Here is a 23,489-nt window from a genome sequence, read left to right as displayed (position 1 = left end):
TTTGAATGGGAAAAGCTTGTCAAAGTTTAATCATTGATGTTAGCAAGAAGACATTAGTTTAATATATTGGAATTGGAAACCCATGTAAATTTTTGCTCATTGATGTTAGCCATAAGACATGCATTTGATATTTTTGAGTGGGACGCCCTTTGCATTGAGCAACATCGATCGTTTTTTCCTGTTCCTGTCTTTGGTTCAGAAGTAAATATTTACTCTTCTGAGATGCATAGTCACATGAATGTTGACTTATGTAAGGTATTTTAAGAGTTTGTTCTAAATGTTTTCTATGTAATGCCAGGACTTGTGAGTTTGATTGCAAAGTTGAGCTTGGGATGTTGCGGCATGCGTCATCACGAGTTGTTCACCGTGCCTCCTGACAATAATGCTTCATATTGTTTTGCATGTTGATTTAATGCCCGTGATTTGCATGTTAAGAAGATCATCCTCTTATGTTGTTTATGTTCTTAAGAAGTTCATTGTCTTATGTTTCATTCATAGCCTATGCGACAACTCGGGTAGGTTAGAGGTGAAACCATATGATATTCCGACCAACTCATCATCCTAGGACATGATTCGATTGTCGTTTTCCAACCAAAACCGCTTGTAAAACTGACTCTTGTAAATAAAAGCAGATGGTCTCTAGAGAAGCGCTTGGTTGGTCGATTTCGATTAGTAAAATATACACTGGTCTCTCAAATTACACGCGTAACCCATCGGTTTTACTTACAGACCTTGGGGCCCTCAGTTTCATTATGCCTGTATTTTACGCATTGTTTCCGATGACGTGTAAATTACACTTGTATCTTAATACAAGTGTGAAACAAACCAGAGCTCCCAAGCGTAGCCTTACCATTTCATGCCATCTCAGTCTCTCGAAGGTGCTCATAGGTGTCCAATGATCATGGCTTCCTGAATGAGCAGTGGACGCTATATCAGACCATCCGTAGGGCCCGTGAGGCCGTCTCCGTCGTCCTTCAAGCTGTTGCGCTCGCCGTGGCGCCGAGCATTGTCAACATGGTCGACGAACATGGGGACTCAGGAGATTACTTTATTTTGACTGGATGATAGTAGGGACCCACTAAGGCCGTAGCCCTATGTACGCAAGTGCCTCCTTATTATGTACAACTATATTTTTTTGCTTCCTCCTGGTTTCCTGACATCATGGTCCCACACCATTGTCATCCTATGTAGTCAATAAACAAGAGAATTGCACAAGGAGCGGCTGACAGCTAGGACCAAGCAGCTCGAGCAGTATTTGTGTTTTTGAGGTGTGAGCACTGCAGAGTTTTTCTTGAGAGATGTTTTCGTTTTTGTTCAGAGGAGAGCAAGGAATTAACTGGGCGGGCTGTGGCCTGTCTAGCCCAGGCCAGATATCCAGCCCAGATATTAATTTTTCTTCAAGCTGAAAATGGCTAGCCCGGCTATACTTTTTTTGAGGAATACCCAGGCAAGGTCAATTTGTTATTCTCCGCCCCTCTGGGCTACAAATCTTTCCTAGGAGGGATGCATTAGGCTTAACAGGAAAATGGGCTTTAATAAATATTAAATGGGATGTAATTATAAAAAATGGGCAGTAACTATAAAAAATGCACAAAACACGTAATTACTTTATAAAATATTATTTTTGGATTTTGAAAATTTCAATTTCTTTGCATCAGGCCACCTAGCGCAAACGTTTACCACATATAAACTGTGTGTGATGGACAGCCTTTGCCACACAGTTTCTTTTATGGACCATGTGTGATACATTCAATAATGCAAACGATTTAACAAGAAAAATTGTGTGTGATATATCTGTTAATGGAAATGTTTTCCTTGGAGCGACTGTGTTGGATGTAGATACGAACGGAAACGTTTGGGGGGGGGGGGACTGACTGTGTGGATGTACTTGCGACCGGAAATAATTTCGCCGTGTAATTGTATTTTTTAGCTCTACTGTACGTATTTCCGTATTTGAGCACTCGCCGGTGGCACACAATCTCATTTTGCCAAGCATGAGCGCCAGGAGGGCATATCCCCGACGGTTTCTGGGTCATGTGGGAAGGACCCCCCTATCGCCCACACTCACTTGGCGACGGTTCCAAATGCCGTCGTAGAAAGGGGTTAAAAACTATTTGTTTAGGAGCTCAATGTATTAGTGCCTCATTGCCCCCTACTACTCCCACCGCTGGCCAAGCCCTACGGCGATGGCATCCTCACACCGCAGCCGAACCAGTGAACCCTCATACTCCTCTCCGTGTGGGTAAGCACTATCGCGTCTTCCATGGCTCCGCGTCGTCTGTCGGCATTTTGGGAACGGGGGTCCCCAGACTTGCCTGCCTGTGGCCCACGGCGTGGCTTTGCTAGCAGGCCTGTACGACATATCTTCATCAACAAGGAATCAAGACCCTCGCGAGGGGCCAAGCCTCGCAAGGCGGACGACACAAGACCTCCTCAGGAGCGGCCTCACCTGGCTGGCTCGTGAGGGGTGGAGAGTTCAAGGTCGGGCAAACCTCGCGAGGCTCACGTGACGTAAGCTATGATGATCGAGACCAGGCAGGCGCCAGGCGGGCGCGAGCACACGTAGTGTCCTTGTTTCCTCTTTGGTGCTAAGGGGCCAAGCGCAGGCGCGGAATACCGAGGCATCAAGTAAAAGTTTCTGTATTGGTGCAACAAGACCAAGACCAGAAGGACGGCAAGACGGAGGTCACCATGGAGCCCAGGATGACGTCACCGCCAGAACCTTTGGCAGGCGAAGACCACCTTTTGTCAGGATAGCTTGTACTAGCTGTCCCCTTTCAAATTGGCCGTTGTTGGCTCCCTTCCCGCTCAATATTTGGGGAGAGGACCAGGACCTCTATAAATAGGACTAGCCACCACCATAGGCAGAGAGGGATAATCAAGACTATCCTCAGCCACTCTAGTGCGCCAAGCACAAGAACACCTTAAACTCAGGAGGTTGTTCTTCCCCTTGTATTGTTCATCCTCACCCCAAGAGGCAATCCACCGCCACCACATTGGAGTAGGGTATTACACCACATCAGTGGCCCGAACCAGTATAGATCTTGTGTCCTTTGTGTTGCGAGTTCGTCGAGTTAGTTCGTGAGCTCTAGGCTAAGTTAGGACGCGGATCGATAGGGGGGGAGATCTTCGCACGCACCCCAGTATTCGAACCATAAGGGTTTTGCCGGAACCCATGATCCGACATTTGGCGCGCAAGGTAGGGGTGCGTCGAAGCTTCCTTTCTGTCGCTCCGTGTCACGTAGCTTCATCGTCTCCATGGCGGACGCGCGTCGTGCCCGTGTCGAGCGTCGGGCTGCCCTCGACACCCGCATTGCTCAGACGGCACCCGTTGGCGGGCCACCCCGTCGCTCTCTATCGCCTGCCGCCAACGCCACCACCGGCCTGGTGGGGAACGAGAAGCAAGCATCCTTGCTGCAAACCTCGGTGCGACAGGACGGCCGCACCGCCACTCCATTGCTGACTCCCGCTGGTTCGTCGTCTCACACTCGTTGTGTTCCCACGAATGCACGGGCCGCGCTCCTCATGGCGCACGACCTTTTGCGCTACCGCCCAGTCGATGAACTCCACGAGGACTGGCTTGACCGCATCGCCGAGCTTGTCCGCGCTGCAGGGGGCTCCCCTGCGCTGTCCCACTCCCTGCCTCGCCCTCCACCAGCCACGGGTGACGCAGCTCATGAAGCACCTCCACCACCTCTGCCCCAAGATGGCGCCCTAGCGCCAAGGCACGCGGCTCCACGGCGCGACCCACCGCATCCGGCGCTCGCGCGTGAAGAAAGAAGCTGTCAGGAAGTCCCTCGGTCGCAGGCGAACGCTCCGCCACTCTTCGCTCTGCCATGCCAGGATCGTTTGCCGCGGCAAGGCCCCGTGCCGCTTGCCGTAGCGGCGCGCAGGCGCCAAGACCAAGCTCCCCCTCCAAGGAGGGCGCCAGTGACCACGGCCGGCTGCCGCGCCTTCACCCCCGAGCTGTGTAGAGTCACCTGGCTGGGCAAATTCAAGCCAGATCTGCCTCCTCGCTACGACGGTACCCCCGACCCCACGGAGTTCCTGCAGCTATATGACCTGAGCATCGAGTTGGCCACAGGTGACGAGAAAGTCATGGCGAACTTGTTTCCCATGGCTCTCAAGGATGGCCCCCGCTCCTGGCTCCTGAACCTGATTCCAGGCTCAATTTCCTCCTGGGACGAGATGCGCAACCACTTCATCGCCAACTTCCAGAGCACTCATGACCGCCCCCCGGTCGCGGGTGACCTACGCCGCATCAAGAAGCAACTAGGAGAGACCCTGCAGAAGTACATTCAGCATTTCAACAGCGCGCGAATCAAGATCCCCAAGGTAACCGATGAGGCCATCATCTCAGCGTTCTCCGACGATGTCCGTGACGTCAAGATGACGGAGGAGCTCGCCATCCATGAAGAGCTGTGCACGACCCTGCAGCTGTTCAACATCGTGATCAAGTGTGCAAGAGCTGAGGAGGGGCGCCTCTCCCTTCTCGAGCTCCCTGCTGCAGACCTAGAGGAGAAAAAGACCAAGGCCAAGCACGTGAAGCGCAAGGGGAGCAGCCGTGCTCGCGGCGGAGCTAGACACCAAGCGCGGCAGGGACCAGCCCGAGTCGTCCAAGGGAAGCCGACCGTTCTGCGCCTTCCACAACCTGCATACGCACAACACCAGCGACTGTCAAGAGCTCAGAGCCATCCGAGAAGGACGCTTCGGTTAACACCTCGAGCGCCGCGACTGGGGAAATGGCCGAGATGGAGGATGTGGTGGCAGACGCTGGGATGACCGTGGCCCACGCCAGGAGTGCCATGACCAGCCTCGTGAGGACCACTGGCAGGATCAGGCTCGCGAGGGCACCTGGAGGGACCAGCCTCGTGAGACTCGTCCTCAAGGCAACGCTGGCCTTCCTCTGCTACCGCCACCACCCAGAAGGTATGACGACCACCATCAAGACGAGGGGGCTTGGGGCTTCCAGGAGCCACGCGCTATCGCCTGCATCTTGGGTGGAGTTTAAGCCCCAGCCTTACAGCGCATCTTCAAACAATTTGCCCGTGTAGTGAATGCAGTTCTCCCGAAGATCAAGGCCACACGCCTGCTCAGATGGTCTAGGTTCCCCATCATGTTCAGTTCGGCAGATCAGCTCAAGTGCGCGGCTATTGCAGGCGTCCTCCCAATGCTCTGTTCACCAGTCATCAGCAACGTGCAGGTTACCAAGACCATCATCGACGGCGGTGCAGGGCTCAATGTCCTGTCCATCGACACGTTCGGCAACCTCAGCTTCAGCCTACCAAGCATTTCTTAGGAGTGACTGACGGCTCTACTACCCTGATCGGGAAGGTCCGCCTCGCCGTTACCTTCGGAGAATGCAACAACTACCGCACCGAACTCATCAACTTCGACGTCGCCTACATCCACCTACCATACAATGCCATCCTCGGGTATCCAGCCCTCGCCAAGTTTGTGGCGGTGACACATCATGGCTACAATGTCCTCAAGATGCCGGGAAGCGGCAGAATCATCACCGTACCATGCGAAGAAAGAGACGCGGTGTGCTCCCTCGAGCGTGCCTTCCAAGCTACAGCAATCGACGACCCCGACAGTCAGGGCGAGCGCCCTCCTGAGGCTACCCCCAAGAAGAAGAAGAAGATGTGCCAAGAAGGGCCTTAGGCAAGCGGCGCCTCGTCAGGATCGGCGCCCGTGCCTGGGGTGCCTCCCGCGATCGCATAGGAAGGCGCGCCCAGGGGCGCCTCTTTGGAAGGGCTCGGGGGCTCTCTTCTAGAGGGCCTCAGACTTTGCCAACATCACAAGGGAGGCGCTTGGGCACCACTTGGAGGCATGCTTCGCGACACGTTTCCCTCAGGGGAACACGGGGCAAGGAGTGCCCAGTGCTCAGGAGTTCATCACCAAGAACACTTAGGAACTGCAAGACGTGAGGGCCACGCGCGGCAGCCGCCGCTCACCAGGCGAAGCTCCCCATCCAGGTGAGGATGCTGGGCTGCGCGTCTGCAACCACATCCCAGGGCTCAATCGGGCCGCCTCTCAGGAGCTTCTCTGGCCTTCGCATGTGGGACGCTGTGAGGGCCCAGCTCACAGCTACGTTCGCATGCCCTTTGGTCTGCCGAGCGTGGCGGCCGCCTATTAGCGCAACCTGCGGGGCATCCTAGCGGCTCAGTAGGGCAGGCACGATGCGGTGCTGAAGGAGATGAAGACGGTCCTCGAGGAACCCCTTGGACCCCCAGGTCCTCCTGAGCCTCAGGGCCCCGGTGGCTCATGAGGGCAGCCCCTTCACCGCACACCTTCAGCTACCCCAACTCTCCTTCGTCAACAGAGCCAGGTGACATTTTCCAAAGTTCATTCAGCTGGGAGCGCCCCCAGGGCTGAATCATTCCCAGGCCGCGTGGGTCCGTCCCTGTGGCATGTATCTTTCCTTTTATGTCTTTAGCTTACCCTGTTGGGATTGCCCCTCGGGATGCATCATCCCCAAGCCACTCGGGCCGGACCCAGTGGCACCATCTTGCCTACGTTTACCTAAGCTAGGTTTCTTTCCATGCTTAATCTATCCATGACTATCGCCTGCTTGGATGTCACCCACCATGGGAGCCGTGCGTCGGCCGTCTCTCTTCAGGACCATTCGCGTTGTCTAACCATTTCGCAAGACCAAGACAGCAAACGTGAACCAAGACCAGGCGCAACCCGCCTTGAGGTAGGGCCTTGTGAGTCCCGCGCTGGCTCATGAGTGTCCAGACACACCTCGTCTAGCCCTGCTGTGCAAGCCATGTGTCAGGGTGGGGCTGTACACGCCCCGGGGGCTCTCTGCAGTAGGGAGTCCCCTCTTGCGCGCGAGAAGCAAACCAACAATCACCACGGCGACCGGTGCCCTTCCTTGCGCTAACTTGCAGGAACTTCATGAGGGCCACAGCAGGTGGTACCATAGACTCTCTCTCTCTCTCTTCTCTCATGCGATTCACTTGCGCGTTAAAAGGGGGGCTCCTGAGCATCGTGCCTCAGGAGCTCTTACTGGCTCTCCAGCCCTCACCCCTGCCCTTGACCACGGCACGCGACCTGGCATACCAGCGGCGGCTGAGCTCGCTCGAGGGCCGGGACCTGAGGACGCAAAGCACCAAGAAGGACATGGAGGGGAGGGGAGGCCCGCACGGGGCAGACCTAGCCACGCTACAGTGACCAGCGTGCGAGTCTGACAGCACTCGAGGAGCAGACCCCAGACAACCAGAGATAAGTTCTCGCTCTGGATCCACTAGTCGCTTGCAGCACGAGACCCTCACTGAATCCCTTTGCTGCCCTGCTGCGGCAACGCTTTCTTCCTTTCCCGTCTTAAGACAGCTGCTTGCGGGCTAAGGGGGACCTCTTGAGCATCGCGCCTCAGGAGCTCTTACTAGACCTCGGGCCGCTCGCGCCTCAGGAGCTCTTACTAGACCTCGGGCCGCTCTCCTCCTGGCCTTGACCACGGCATGCGACCTGGCATACCAGCGACGACTGCAGGAGACCGGGACCTATCAGCGTAGAGCACCAAGCTACAGCAGGATTGGAAAGGGCAGGCCGAGCCTTGGTAGGATATGCACACACAAATCTCCATAATGACTGCTATATTGACAAAAGGCATTACAGACGCTTTGCACACCCCCACGGGGTTCGTTTCTTGATTCCTTGCGGGGAACAAAAGGGAAGGAATTCCTAGGGGTTCTATCTATGCGCACCAGGTGTCGCCGATGCCATAATCAATAGTGGGCCACGTGAGGCTGGCGCCAACCCCATCCAGATCAGCAGCGACGGCGGCTGGACGCCGCGGCCCTACTCCGGGCTCGGCGGGAGCTCGGGGGCACGTAGCTGTCATCGCTCATCTCCGAAGATTCCAAGAGCTCGGGAGAGTCGCTGGACCACCAGGAGTCGCCGCTGTCGCTGGAGGAGCTGCAGCCGAGACCGGCGACAGGCCTCGCGCCCACCCCAGCGTCGTTTTGGCGACCTTCATCCAGGCAGCACCCTAGGTGACGGCCTTCCTCGTCGAAGACCTTGAAGAAAAGCATGGAGGCATCGTCGTACTCAAAGTGGATCGCGAGGTCGCCCTCCGCACGGCAGACTCGGGCAATCTCACCCTAGCCTCGGTTCCAATCTCTGCTCCAGTCGCTGGGGTGTCGCAGTCGGCATGCTGCAGCCAAAGTTCGCAAAGGCCCCTCGGCGGCATCTCGGCGGCGAAGAACGGTGGGAGGCATATCCAGGTGCTCGGGGGCATCACCGCCCATAGCACGAACTCGCGTGAAGAGTCCGCAGCATGGACCCCTGGGGCGACAGCGTGCGCCAGCGCGGCATGGCAACCATGGCATTGGCGCGGGCGGCGCTGCTCACCGCCCCTCCCTTCAAAATCATTAGCGAGAGCTTACAAGGGCAACGGATACCCAGGAGGCGGCCTCTCATACGAAGGCCGCGACACCACCGGCCTCACAATCACCTCGCGGCGATGAAACCTCCTTTTCTTCGGCGGGAGCATCTCAGGCACGTTGAGGGGAGTCTTGCCCTTTTCTGCGGCCGAGAACCTCCGGATCGGCACCAGGTCTATACAAGTGAGGAGCGGAGCAAGGAAGAAGAAGAAGCAGAAGCAGAAGAGTAAGGATGGGCGACGGGGGCTCCACCCCCTCCCATTTATACCAGGAGAAGGCCAACCAACACCCCCCACAATCACAGATAATGATGGTTTCCCTTGCATGTCGCAGGGACTTGTCATGTCGGGCAGTTGCCGAGGCAGCATGAGGAAGCCGAGACGCCCACGTCCAATCAACCGCCACACGTCGACCGAGGCCGCAGGCTATTGGGGCCTGTGGCGCTCTGCACTTGACCCTTGGTTTCGCCTCGAAGCCAAGCCTGAGCGTGCCTTGGGCCCGAGGGCTACTGTCGGCGTTTTGGGAACGGGGTCCCCAGACTTGCCTGCCTGCGACCCACGGCGTGGCTTTGCTAGCAGCCCTGTATGGCCCATCTTCATCAACAAGGAATCAAGACCCTCGCGAGGGGCCAAGCCTCGCGAGGCAGACGACACAAGACCTCCTCATGAGAGGCCTCACCAGGCTGGCTTGTGAGGGGTGGAGAGTTCAAGGTCGGGCAAACCTCGCGTGGCCCTCGTGACGTAAGCCATGACAATCGACACCAGGATGGCGCCAGGCGGGTGCCAGCGTGCGTGCAGTGTCCTTGTTTCCTGTTAGGTACTAAGGGGGCAAGCGCAGGCGCGGAGTACCGAGGCATCAAGTAAATGTTTCTGTATTGGTGCAACGAGACCAAGACCAGAAGGACGGCAAGACGGAGGTCACCATGGAGCCCAGGACGGCGTCACCACCAGAACCTTTGGCAGACGAAGACCACCTTTTGTTAGTATAGCTTGTAATAGATTTCCCCTTTCAAATTGGTCGTTGTTGGCTCCATTCCCACTCAATATTTGGGGAGAGGACCGGGGCCTCTATAAATAGGACTAGCCACCACCATAGGCATAGAGGGATAATCAAGACCATCCTCAGCCACACTAGTGCACCGAGCAGAAGAACACCTCAAGCTCAGGAGGCTGTTCTTCCCCTTGTATTGTTTATCCTCAGCCCAAGAGGGAATCCACCACCACCACACTGGAGTAGGGTATTACACCACAACGGTGGCCCAAACCAGTATAAATATTGTGACCTTTGTGTTCCAAGTTCGTCGAGTTAGTTCGTGAGATCTAGGCTAAGTTAGGACACGGATCGATAGGGGGGAGATCTTCACGCGCACCCCAGTGTTTGAACCTTAAGGGTTTTGCCAGAACCCGTGATCCGACATCGTCCCCTTCCTAGGCCTCCTCGTCGTCCACCGCTTTGGTGCTCTCGCCGCGGCATGGTCAATGTGATCAACGACCGACTTCCATGAGAAGAGTACTGTACGTGTAGAGGCTGACAACTGGGTCCACGACCACAGCAAGGAAGTGCCTCCTTATTACCCGGAAAATAATGATTCCTCCACCTGACAACAGGGATGCACCGGACGGGCCACCGCATTTTGTGAAAAAAATGTTTCACCCCTGAAAGCTGGGACCCACCAGCTACATCTTCGCATGCAAGGAAGTGTCTGACAGTCGGGACCCACCTGGTCAAAACGTAAGTAGCATTGTCATTCTGGTCGCGAACATGTGTACATACGATCGGTCTGTCTGGAGGATGCAGCGATGAACCGTGGCCGTGTAAGGAAGGGCACGTGTCATAGTACAGGCGCACACGTGTCGTAGTAGAGGCGCACACATAGCATGTACATGTGCATACAGTGGCCAGGGTGTAGGAAAGTAAATACGGCCACGTACGTACATACAGGTGGGGTCTCGAACGCCTACTCGCGCATACGTACGGCTAGGGCTCATGTAAATGGCTGGGTCGGGACGGAAAAACTGCCTCGTCGTCATGTTCATGGGGAGGCAACGGAATGTGCCGTGTCCATCAGGAGGCAAAGGAACTCGTGTTGTTCATCAGGATCCAACCGGCTTGGACGGAACAGTCGATGGAAACGAGGCCTAGCGTACCGCAGAACAGAGGAAACAGCCTTGTGTTCGACCGGCCTCGGTCGAAACGGCATCCTGTTCATCGGGAGCGGCCTGGCGTACCGCAAAACTAAGGAAACAACCTCCTATGGTGGAAACAGGGTCCCGTTGATCGGGAGGGGTGTGGCATACCACAAAACGGAGGAAACAGACTTGTGTTGGAGCGCTATAGTCGAAACGGGGGTCCTGTTCATTGGGAGGGGTGTGGCGTACCACAAAACAGGACTCCACCGGATACTATTTATCTCCACTGTCGACCTCCTCGAGCCTCCACGGGCTACTGTAAATCCACCGTCGACCTCCTCCAGCCTCCACCTGTGACTGTTCATCCACGAGCTCCTGTTCATCCAGCCTCCACCGCGCGCTCCTCCACCGGCTACTGTTCAACCAACCCTCTCCACGGGGTCCTGTTTAACCACCCCTCTACGGGCTACTGTTCATCCAGCCCTCCACTGGCGAATGGTCAACCAGCCCTCCACGGGGTAGTCCTGTTCATCCAGCCCTCCACGGTGGTCCTGTTCATCCACCGGCTCGGTCGATCGAGGTACTGTTCATCCAGCGGCAATGGCCTCTACTACCACGGGGTCCTGTTCGTCCAACCCCCCACCGGGAACTTTTCATCCAAACCCCCCAACAACGCTCACTGTTCATCAAGAGAAGGAGGCAGCAGTGTTCGATCGGCTTCAGTTAGCAGCAGTAGCGAAGGAATCACTCGGTTTCAGTTAACAACAAGGGATGGATCGATCACTCGGGTTCAGTAACGCGTAGCCTATAATGCAATCGCTCGGGCTCAGTTTGAGCCCAACGCCTCGCACACACGAGCATACGTATTATAGAAACATGCATCGCTCGGCCCCCGACCACCCACCGTAACCGGGAACTCCCCGATATTTTCCTCGCCCTCGCTTCTACCATGGTTTTTTTCGTCACGGACGGCCCAAAGAATGTCATGCAGGTGTGTCTTCGGCCCGCCCAAGACGAAAATCCCATTTTCTGTCATGATTTTTTGTCATAGAAGTAGGACCCCACCACATCTATGATGATACCGGGTTTTGTCACAATTATCGTCATAGAAGTGTCATAAGTATGACAGAAAAAAATCATTCAGCCCAAAATGTCACGAATGTGTCTTTTTTTCTATAGTGAATATGCTATTTAATACCCCTCTGATGTTGAGCATGATTATCATTTTAGAGTAGTTACTTTTGTTCTTGAGGTCATGAGGGAAATCATGTTGCAAGTAATCATGCGAACTTGATATGTGTTCGATATTTTGGTAGTATGTATGCCGTGATTCCCTTAGTGGTGTCCTGTGAACGTCGACTACATGACACTTCACCATATTTGGGCCTAAGGGAATGCATTTTGGACTGGCAATTATATGATGGGTTGCGAGAGTAACAGAAGCTTAAACTCCAGTTTATGCGCTATTCTGTAAGGGACCGATTGGATCCAAAAGTTTAATGCTATGGTTAGAATTTATTCTTAATATTTTTCTCATAGTTGTGGATGCTTGCGGGAGGGTTAATCATAAGCGGGAGGTTTGTTCAAGTAAGAACAGCACCGGTCCACCCACATATCAAATTATCAAAGTAGCAAACACAAATCAAACCAACATGGTGAAAGTGACTAGATGAAAATCCTGTGTACCCACAAGAACGATTTGCTTATCATAAGAAACCGTTTTCGCCTGTCCTTTGCCTCAAAAGGATTGAGCTACCTTGCTACACTTTTGCTACTATTATTGTTATTTGCTCGTTACAAATTATCTTGCTATCAAACTACTCTGCTACTTACTATTTCAGCACTTGCAGACATTACCTTCCTGAAAACCACTTGCCATTTCCTTCCGCTCCTCGTTGGGTTCGACACTCTTACTTGTCGAAAAGAGCTACAATTGATCCCCTATACTTGTGGGTCATCATTAACTTTCTGATGTTCTATTAGGAGTATGTTATATTGTGTAATGTGGTGCTCAGTTAATGTTTGCTTCATTTGTTGTGGTGTTTAGTTAACTGCTTGGTTCAATTCTGCAATGTGATGTCCAATAGTCGTGGGTAGAATTTTGTATTTTTGTGCATGTGAGGAATAAATCGTATTTGGTTGCACTTAATACATGAGAAACATATACTAGTTCTATATTTCCTAGTTCTTAATCATGCTTGGTTTGGATAAATGGGTTTTCCATGTGGCTTGAATTAATCTGACGAATCTACCATGTGCTTATTTTTCATCAACATATTTTACTGATAGCATGTGAACCTTAATTACGTGATGACTAACTACCTTATATGTGTTGCAGGGAAACAATGGGAAGCACTGAGGTTTACAATCGAGGTTAGCACATCCATGGTCCATTTTCTAATAGCACATTATTGTGCAATTTCAGGAACCATTCTAATATTTAGGTTTTTAGCAATTTAGTCTTGCACATGTAGGTCCTGTTGTCAGAGGTTTTGACCCACTGTTTGACCCTTTTTGCATATGGGGAAATGAGTTGTCCATGAATATCAATCAAGTTAAGAAACTCAGAAAGATTGTTAGGATAAAGAAATTAGCGACAAAAAACAACAAGATCTTTGTCTACACAATGGAGAAGACATTAGTCAACTACAAGATGGTACTAACTATTTTACCTTGCCTTTTTTATTCGTTTGCCGCATTTCCAATATAGAGAAGATATTTATGCACACCTTTTTTTAAGTCCTTTCCAAAGCAGTTCACTGATGATTACATCTCAAACCACCTCTATTGTCAGGAGGCGAGGAAGGTTTTCATACAACACCCAAGGTTCAATATTGAAGTGTTCCTGAAGAGGGTGAAGGATGGATGTTCAATCATCCATAGGCACCGGCCTAAATTTGCAAAGATCTTCAACATGAATGAAGGCTCAATATTCGCCTTTTGTTTCAGCAGTTTTCCAAATGAGATGCATCTTTCTATGTACCGCCTATGATGCTAATTTCGAAAGTTTCTAGATGTTGCATGTGAAACTTGTTGCTGGTGCAGTTGTCTAATGGGGTAGCTGAGTGCTGAAGCTATATCATGTTGTACTCTGATGTATTTCAATTATGAAATCCTGCTTCCTTAATACGGAATATGTTATGTGCTTAATACGAATGTCAACTAGATTAATAAATGGATTATTCATAATAGGGCAATTAGCCTGCTAATGTCCAATTAGCCTGCTAATTGGGTTTTTCTATTGCAAACGATTATCCAAAATACACCGTGGGCGATGACCCCAAGCAACGCACACGATTTCTAGGAATAAACCATGTTGGATCAATGAACAATCACACACGACATTCTCTTCAAAACTGTTTGCGTTAGGCCACCTTGCGCAAACGTTTACCACATAAAAATTGTGTGTGATGGACAGCCTTTGCCACACAGTTTCTTCTATGCACCGTGTGTGATGCATTCAATAACGCAAACGATAAAATTATTAATATCGTGTGCAATGGCAATGCTATCTCAAATGCTTTAACGGGGCAAATTGTGTGTGATGTACCTGCGAACGGAAATGTTGTCCTTGGAGCGAATGTGTGGGGTGTATATACGAACGGAAACGTTTAAGGGGACTGACTATGTGGATGTACTTACGACGGGAAATGATTTCGCCTGTATAATTGTATTTTTAGCACTATTGTGCATATAACCGTATTTGGGCGCTCGCTGATCGCACACGACGTCATTTTGCCGACCGTGTGTGCCAGGAGCGCATATCCCTGGCGGTTTCTGGGTCGTGTGGGAAGGACCCCCTATCCCCCAAACTCACTTGGCAACAGTTCCAAATGTCGTCGTGCAAAGGGGTTAAAAACCGTTTGTATAGCACCTCGTTGTACCAGTGCATGCCCGGGGAGTCTTCGGATTGGCGAATTGTACTCTTCTTCTGCGAAGCTAAGCGAACATCAGAGGAAAAGCATTAGGAACGTCTCTTATCATGGTACCGAACACATTACCTCTGGGCCGAGGGGGCAGTTGTTTCTGCTTCGGCGGAGGCCTTCCGCTTGGATCCGCCATTATGGGCCAAGGTCGGCATAGTCCGCGCTCCTCCCACGACTATTCGGCGCATAGTACAACGACCCTTGGGAGTAGAAGTCAGCACATTCAGGATGGTGCAAGACAAGCGCCCTGTTTGGTCAATCCCTTCACGAGGGGGGAGGAGCTCCTGGGTGGTCAGCCGTCAAGGCAACTGCTACCTCTTGAGCACTGCGTTGGTTTTCCCTTGAAGAGGAAAGGGTGATGCAGCAGAGCAGCGTAAGTATTTTCCTCAGTTTTTGAGAACCAAGGTATCAATCCAGTAGGAGGCCACGCATGAGTCCCTCACACCTACACAAACAAATAAACTCCTCGCGACGAACGCGATAAAGGGGTTGTCAATCCCTTCACGATCACCTACGAGAGTGAGATCTGATAGATATGATAAGATAATATTTTTGGTATTTGTATGATAAAGAGAAATAAAGATGCAAGTGAAATAAATGGCAAAGGAAATAACTAAGTATTGGAAGATTAATATGATGGAAAATAGACCCGGGGGCCATAGGTTTCACTAGTGGCTTCTCTCAAGAGCATAAGTATTACAGTGGGTGAACAAATTACTGTTGAGCAATTGACAGAATTGAGCATAGTTATGAGAATATCTAGGTATGATCATGTATATAGGCATCACGTCCGAGACAAGTAAACCGACTCCTTCCTGCATCTACTACTATTACTCCACACATCGACCACTATCCAGCATGCATCTAGAGTATTAAGTTCAAGAGAACAGAGTAACGCTTTAAGCAAGATGACATGATGTAGAGGGATAAACTCATGCAATATGATATAAACCCCATCTTGTTATCCTCGATGGCAACAATACAATACGTTCCTTGCTGCCCCTACTGTCACTGGGAAAGGACACCGCAAGATTGAACCCAAAGCTAAGCACTTCTCCCATTGCAAGAAGTATCAATCTAGTAGGCCAAACCAAACTGATAATTCGAAGATACTTGCAAAGATAACCAATCATACATAAAAGAATTCAGAGAAGATTCAAATATTGTTCATAGATAAACTTGATCATAAACCCACAATTCATCGGTCTCAACAAACACACCACAAAAGAAGATTACATCGAATAGATCTCCACAAGAGAGGGGGAGAACTTTGTATTGAGATCCAAAAAGAGAGAAGAAGCCATCTAGCTAATAACTATGGACCCGAAGGTCTGAAGTAAACAACTCACACTTCGTCGGAGAGGCTATGGTGTTGATGTAGAAGCCCTCCATGATCGATACCCCATCCGATGGAGCTTCGGAAAAGGCCCCAAGATGGGATCTCATGGATACAGAAAGTTGCGGCGGTGGAATTAGGGTTTTGGCTCCCTATCTGGTAGTTTGGGGGTACATAGGTATATATAGGATGAAGGAGTATGTCGGTGGAGCAACATGGGCCCCACGAGGGTGGAGGGAGCGCCTGGGGGGGTAGGCGCGCCCCCCTACCTCGTGCCTTCCTGGTTTATGTCTTGATGTAGGTTCCAAGTCCTCTGGATCATGTTCGTTCCGAAAATCATGTTCCCGATGGTTTCATTCTGTTTGGACTCCGTTTGATATTCTTTTTCGGCGAAAGTCTGAAATAGGCAAAAAATAGCAATTCTGGGCTGGGCCTCCGGTTAATAGGTTAGTCCCAAAAATAATATAAAATTGTATAATAAAGTCCAATAATGTCCAAAACTGGATATGCTATAGCATGGAACAATAAAAAATTAGGTTTTTAGCGTCCAACATGTCCTCGTCGAAGGCTCGATGCGCATAGTTGCCACCGTCACCGTCCACCCAAGGATTGTTCGGCAGTGGATCAACAATGTATCCAAATCCCTCGAAAAGGTAGAGACGAGGGTCATCGGTCTCGACGCAGAGTACATGGAGCATGCCCCTGGGAAGATCCAGTGCACCGCCGTCCTTCAACTGTGCCACGAAGATGATGTTTTGGTGTACCACATCATACACTCGCCCTCCATACCACGTGAGCTTGACAATTTCTTGTCTCGGGAGGACATATACTTCTGTGGGGCAGCCATCGAAGGGGACAAATAGAAGCTGAAGCCGTACAACCTTGATTTGAAAAGCATCGCTGACCTACAAACCAGAATCAAAATTCCTGTAGAAGATTGTGATAAACAGACACCATCCCTATTCGATGTAGCAAATTTTGTGCTCGGTACAAATCTTCAGAAGGGTGATGAGATGGTGGCATTAAGGTCGTCTGGATGGGAGAATTATCCCTTGACGTACGAGTGGATAAAATATGAGGTCCAAAGAGCTTGTTGCGAAGACGTCTCCCACAGAGAATGAGAAGAAGAAGAAGAAGAAGAAGAAGAAGAAGAAGAAGAAGAAGAAGAAGAAGAAGAAGAAGAAGAAGAAGAAGAAAAGGCTGCACCAGCAGGAGGGCATTATGGATGTATGAACTATTTCCTCTCTTGTAAAAAATTATTCCCTCTCGGTGTATATTGATATAGATGGACTATTTCGATGGTGTGCATGTCTTTGGAACAAAGTAGTAGCGTGGGTCCGCTTGAATATAAGGAACTATTTATCCGCATATATAGCTTTCTCTGCTACTCCTTCCAGTGATCGGTATGCAGTGCATGTGTCCGTAGACATGACAACTTGTGTGCATGACATGTGGGCCACCTAAAATGCGGCAAGCATCTAGTTTCTACCACAGCCACCCGTGATTCTCACGACGCTGCTAGTACCCGACGGTGTGGCCATCTATGCCTCGTAATGCCCCGACGCCTAGCTGTGGCACCCTCGCCACGGCCACGCCACCACCGGCCGGTTCATCTCGAACGAGTGAGTCGCGAACCACGCCACCACCATGAAAATGACATGTGGGCCAGCCGCATTTAAGGTCCGCATGTCATTGACTCATAGGCCAAGCACTAAGCCACTGAAGTTTGGTCCCGTGGGCCCCGAGAGGGAAATGTAACTCCTGCGGCAGGCCTTGTGGTGCTCCCGCAGTACGAGCTCATGCCAAAACTGGAATTTGTTTCTTACTACTACCAACTACTAGTACTAGTAAGGTACACATGCATTGCACGCATGAGATTCTGGTGGTTTGTGCATTATGCTTCTACATGTGGAGCTTTCTGCATTCTAACAAGTGGCAAAATCTTGTGGAATGTAAGGTTAGGCAAGTTTGATTCACTTAGGTGAGTGTTTGGTTCAAGCCACACCTTAGGCAAGCCACACTAAGGCCCCACATGACATACACACACAAAATGTGGCAAGATTCCCTTAGGCTTGCCAACTTGTTTCTCTCATTTTGAAGAACTAATAACTTTGCCTAAGCTTAGTTGTGGCAAAGTTAGGGTCTGTTTGATTCAAAGGATTTTCATAGGATCTTTGAAGGATTAGAATCCTTAGGAATTTTTCCTACGTTGGTCGTTTGATTCGTAGGATTAAATCATGTAGAATATTTTCCTAAGGATTCATTTGTACTATGTTTCACAGGAATTCTAACATGCACTCCAACCTCTTGAAAGAAATCCTTTGTTTTTCATGTGACACAATCAAACAAACTCAAATCCTATAGGGATCCAATGAACAAGCCATTCTAATCCTACTTTTTTCCTATTCCTGTGTTTCTGCAATCCTATGAATCAAAGAGGCCCTTAGTCATGAATTAAGTTCAACCATGGAGTCTTCTAGATTATACATGTGGCAGAATCTGGTGGATGATATCCAATGACCAGTAGTGCTCGGATTTGCCATTTTTGTACCATCGGATTGGCTTCATCCAACGACCAACTTTCAAAGCTTTTCACACACTATATACGGGGTATAGATATAGATGTGCCAGTCTATTGCAATGGATCCAAAGTATATATATCTATTTAGTGGAGTGCACTCTAAACACATTATCTATTTATTTTTCTCTAACCTTAAGTAGCCATGCAACCAAGCCACATAAGCTTCATGGTTGCCCCCCACATCATATTATTCATACTATGTTGATTGAAAAAAATATAAATCACCCAAAACAAGATCTTCCCGTTTTTTGTTCCTACGATGTTGTGCCGTGCACGTACCTACTACTTGTTTAGTGGTAGTACTAGTAATATAGTATTAGGAGTACAAAATTGGTACTAGTAGGAGTAGTACTAGTACGGAATGCTCCTACTCTATCAACGAGCCCCGTCTGACACCAAATTTCTCGGCTTCCGTGCTATAGCTAGATCTTCCCCTCGTTTCTGTTTTCCAACCCGGCGGCGGGCGGGGTGTCGGTTTGCTCAATGGCGGTCCCACATGAAAGTAAAAATGCTAGGCAACACGCCTTCCCTAAGCTATGTGTCATGCCGGACGGGCCGTGTTGTACTCCCGATTCCCGGGCGTGTCGGGGTGCGACGCAAATGCGGCATGCCTTTTCCTTTTACCAGCAATGTGCCCGTGCGTTGCGACGGATCCAAAGTAGTAGAATAGTAGTATTTGTTCACAAACTTGAAAGAAATCACTATTGTTTCGACATACTCCTAATATATTACTCCCTCCATACCTAAATATTTGTCTTTTTTGAGATTTCAAATGGACTATCACATACGGATTATATAGACATATTCTAGTGTTTCTAGCAAGATGCTCGCGCGTTGCCCGAAGTTGATGCAAAAGGTAAGCAGAACTTATAAATTGACGGATGGAGTACTAGTTATAGTGATGCATATAATTAAGCAAAGGGATCGCACATGTCGGTATTGACTGGAACGAGAATGCAACAGCACAATAAGAATTAAGGCCACGATGATGCAATCGCAGTGGTGGTTACAGAAGGCAAGCAGAAAGATGGATCCACGAACGTACGACCTCTGCCTCCTCAACTTAGTGCGCCGGGCTACCGACCGGCGGCTAAGGAGCGGCGGCTTTTGTGGCGAGGTCGAGGTGCTTCTCAGCAAAGGCATCCAAGGCTTCCAGCCGGTTGAGGAAGGCCAACTGTCGGTGTCAAAACCGGTGGATGTCGGGTAGGGGGTCCCGAACTGTGCGTCTAGGCCGGATGGTAATAGGAGGCAAGGGACACGAAGTTTTACCCAGGTTCAGGCCTCTTGATGGAGGTAAAACCCTACATCCTGCTTGATTAATATTGAAGATATGGGTGTTACAAGAGTGGATCTACCACGAGATCAGAGAGGCTAAACCCTAGAAGATAGCCTACGGTATGATTGTATGTTGTGATTGTTGTCCTACGGACTAAAACCCTCCGGTTTATATAGACACCGGAGAGGGTTAGGGTTACACAAGGTCGGGTACAAAGGAGGAGATATCCATATATGTATTGCCTAGCTTGCCTTCCACGCCAAGTAGAGTCCCATCCGGACACGAGATGAAGTCTTCAATCTTGTATCTTCATAGTCTAACAGTCCGGCCAATGGAGATAGTCTGGCTGTCCGGAGACCCCCTAATCCAGGACTCCCTCAGTAGCCCCTGAACCAGGCTTCAATGACGATGAGTCCGGCGCGCAGTTGTCTTCGGCATTGCAAGGCGGTTTCCTTCTCCGAATACATCATAGAAGTACTTGAATACGAGGATAGTGTCCGACCCTGCAAAATAAGTTCCACATTTCACCATAGAGAATAATGTTTTCACAGATCTAATCCGCCAGCTTGTTTTGGCAACATGACGTTACGCCATGGCCCGGTGATTATTTGAACCGTTTCTTTTAACCAGCCCCGCACATAATGCGAGGCAGTTTTTTGACACGTCTTGTCAAAGCAGAGATCGTGTCCCCTTATTACGGGATTCTCATCAATACGGGCGTGGGTAACCCAACCGCGCCATCAATTGCGTCTCTTGGGGGATAAGCGAGTTTTACAAGGCAAGTGGGGACGTTTAATTTTGTCCGCCCATATAAAGGGATTAGGATTCACCTTTCTATCCACGCCTTCTTCCTCCTGTGCTCATCCGCTCCCGCACACTCGAGTTCTAGCGCCCAAGTCCTCACTTCCATCTCAACCTTCTCCAACCATGTCCGGAGCGGGAGGCAAGTGGATGGTCTCCTCCGTCACGGAGGGAGACATCAAGAAACTGAGGAGAGCCGGATACCTGCCCGACGATATCGCGCACCAGCTCCCAGATGAGGGACAGCTTCTCCCCACCCCTGAGCCCCATGAGAGGGTGGTATTCCTCAACCATTTCCTCCGCGGACTGGGATTTCCTCTCCATCCCTTCGTCCGGGGGCTCATGTTTTATTACGGCCAGGATTTCCACAATCTGGCCCCAAACTTCATCCTCAACATCTCGGCGTTCATCGCCGTGTGCGAGGCCTTCCTCCGCATCAAGCCCCACTTCGGCTTATGGCTGAAGACCTTCAATGTCAAGACGAAGGTAGTGAGCGGCCGCTAGGCAGAGTGCGGAGGCGCCATGGTGGGAAAGATGCCCAACATCACATGGCTCGAGGGCACCTTCGTGGACACCATAAAGGGGTGGAAATCGGGGTGGTTTTATATCACCGAGCCGCACGACGCCGCATGGGTAGCGGCCCCCGAGTTCTGATCTGGCATCCCCATGCGGCTCACCTCCTGGAAAGAGAAGGGCCTGTCCTCGGGTAATTCAAAAGAGCTGACCGGACTCCAGTCATGTATTCAGAACATGGTGGATAAGAAGCTCAAGCTTGTCAACATAGTCCAGGTTATGCTCGTCCGCCGGATACTCCCGTGCCAACAACAGGAATCTACCTTGTGGGAATTCAATCTGGCGCAGCACCGAACTCTGAACAGGCTCTTCGACACGACTCATGAAGATGCCTGGAGGGTGCTGTTCAAGGGCGCCGCGGTCCCTCCCCCCATTACTGAGGATTGCGGATTCAGCGCGAAGTGCCACGCCAGTGCGGTAAGTTGTTTTACATTTCATAGGATACTTGTTTTCTATATAGATTGATTCTATGCGGGATCTAAACTCTTGTGCCGTTAATAGGACTAGCAGAAGATGGCCGGAAAAATCGACTGTCCGGCTCCCTTGCCCGAAGGCCCTGCAGACGCCCTTCTGGCGAAGATGCTGACTCCGGCCCCTTATAAGGTGCCGGAGAAGACCTAGAAGGCCAAGGGAGCTCGAAAGAGTTCCCGACGCCAAGCGTCGTCGGACTCACCGTCCGATGAGTTTGTGGCACACTCTTCCCCCGAAGACGAGGAAGAGGAAGAAGAGGCTCCCCCACCGACTGGGGGAGACAAGAAAAGGAAGGCCGCCCCAACTAGGGAGGTCGGAGGGTCCAAGAAGGGAAGGACGCTCCTTCCGGACAGCTCTACCACTGCCGATGAAAGTGAAGACGAGTGGTTGCCTAGGGGCAAGCCCCAGGGAGAACGTAAGTATTCGGATACCAAAGAAACCCATAGGATTCCTTTGTCTCATTGCTTTCCCTAACGTCGAACTCCATTGTGCAGGCCGCCCCGAGCCAATATCGAGGTATCCTCGGACGGCTCCCTGGGCGCGTCGGACATGGATAGCGATCCAGTCCCGACCGCCACCTCCCCTCATCCAGCCGGCGACACCGAGGTACTGTCTCAAGAGGCACCGGATTGAGGGGGGGACAGTCCTGGAGGCGCCTCAAGGAGACATTCCGGACTCCGGGAGCCGAGGGGACGGGGTCCCCGAGAGCTCCGAGTTCGGCGCTCAGCCGAACACCGTGCCAGACCATCCAACGGCTCCAAGCTCGGGTAGGTTGCCCCCTTCTGAGGGGGGTGAGACGCCTGTGTCGGTGACCTCTGTCCATCTAGAGGCGCCGGACACTATGTTGGAAGCGCTTCGTAGCGCTTCCATCGAGGAGGAGCACCGCACTATCATGAGTGCGGTGATCTAGAAGGTTCGGTCCGCCAAGTGCGGATTGACTGAAGGCTGTACTAGCCTTCTAACAGGCTTCGAGGGAAGTGTTTTAAAATGTAGTGGAAAAATTACTGCATAGACAGTAGCCCCTGATGCTTTGTTCGGTGTTCGTGAAGAAAAGCCGAACAGAGGATCAAATAATATCGCAGGAGTCTAATATAAGTATGTCAATATGCATATGCAGGCTTTGCTTCTGGCGTCCGCCGCACTAACTACGGAGGTCGCCGTACTGAAGGAGGCCCTCGAGGGGTCCAGAAAGAGCTCGGCCTTGCTAAGAGGCAGCTCGAGGAGAACAAGGGTAAGTAATACCCCGTCTATAGATATATGTATGTAAAAAAGGACGCGATTGCAAAATGACAGGATCATTGTATGTTTTGCCAGGGGCCACGACCGAGGTGGCGACCCTGAAGCAAGCGTTGTCCCAGTCCGAAGAGAAGGTGGCCCAGGAGCGCACCTAGCGAGAGAGGCACGAGGCTTGGGTGGGCGAGGTGCAGCAAGAGCTCGAGGCTCTCGTGACGAAGCACGAGGCGTTGGAGCTTGACTTGAAGACGCGAGAGTCTGAGCTTGCCGCGGACCGTGAGAGCGTGAAGAGTGCCAAGGCCGAGGCCCAGAAGGCCCTTCAGGAGATCGACGCGATGAAGAAGATAGCGGCGGGTAAGGCTTTCTATATGCAAAGCGAGCATGTAAAGGTGAATTACCTATTACTTACCCGAATCCGGAGCTCTTCAGGAGCATTCGCAGATTTGCCCCGCAGTGTGTCCGATGCCGCACAATTCTACTGGGCCGGGGAAGGGAGCTCGACGGAGAAGCTGTTCTGGTATCAGTATGCTGAGGCCGAACATCCGGTGCCATTGAGAGATCAGCTGAAGCAGATGGCCGAGCTACATAAGGCGGCCGAGCAGGCCATGAAGGGATTCATAGTCCGGTTGTGGCCTGGAGATGCCCTTCCGAATAGCTTCTTCGGCCTGGTGAGGCAGCTTGTGGATGCCTGCCCATGGCTGGAGGTCGTCAAGCGATCCGTCTGCATTGAAGCTGGACACCGGGCCTTCGCCCGTGTGAAAACGCAGTGGGTC

This window comes from Triticum aestivum, chromosome 3A, assembly GCF_018294505.1.
Source record: "Triticum aestivum cultivar Chinese Spring chromosome 3A, IWGSC CS RefSeq v2.1, whole genome shotgun sequence".
Lineage (NCBI taxonomy): Eukaryota > Viridiplantae > Streptophyta > Magnoliopsida > Poales > Poaceae > Triticum > Triticum aestivum.
Note: the sequence above shows the minus strand (reverse complement) of the source record.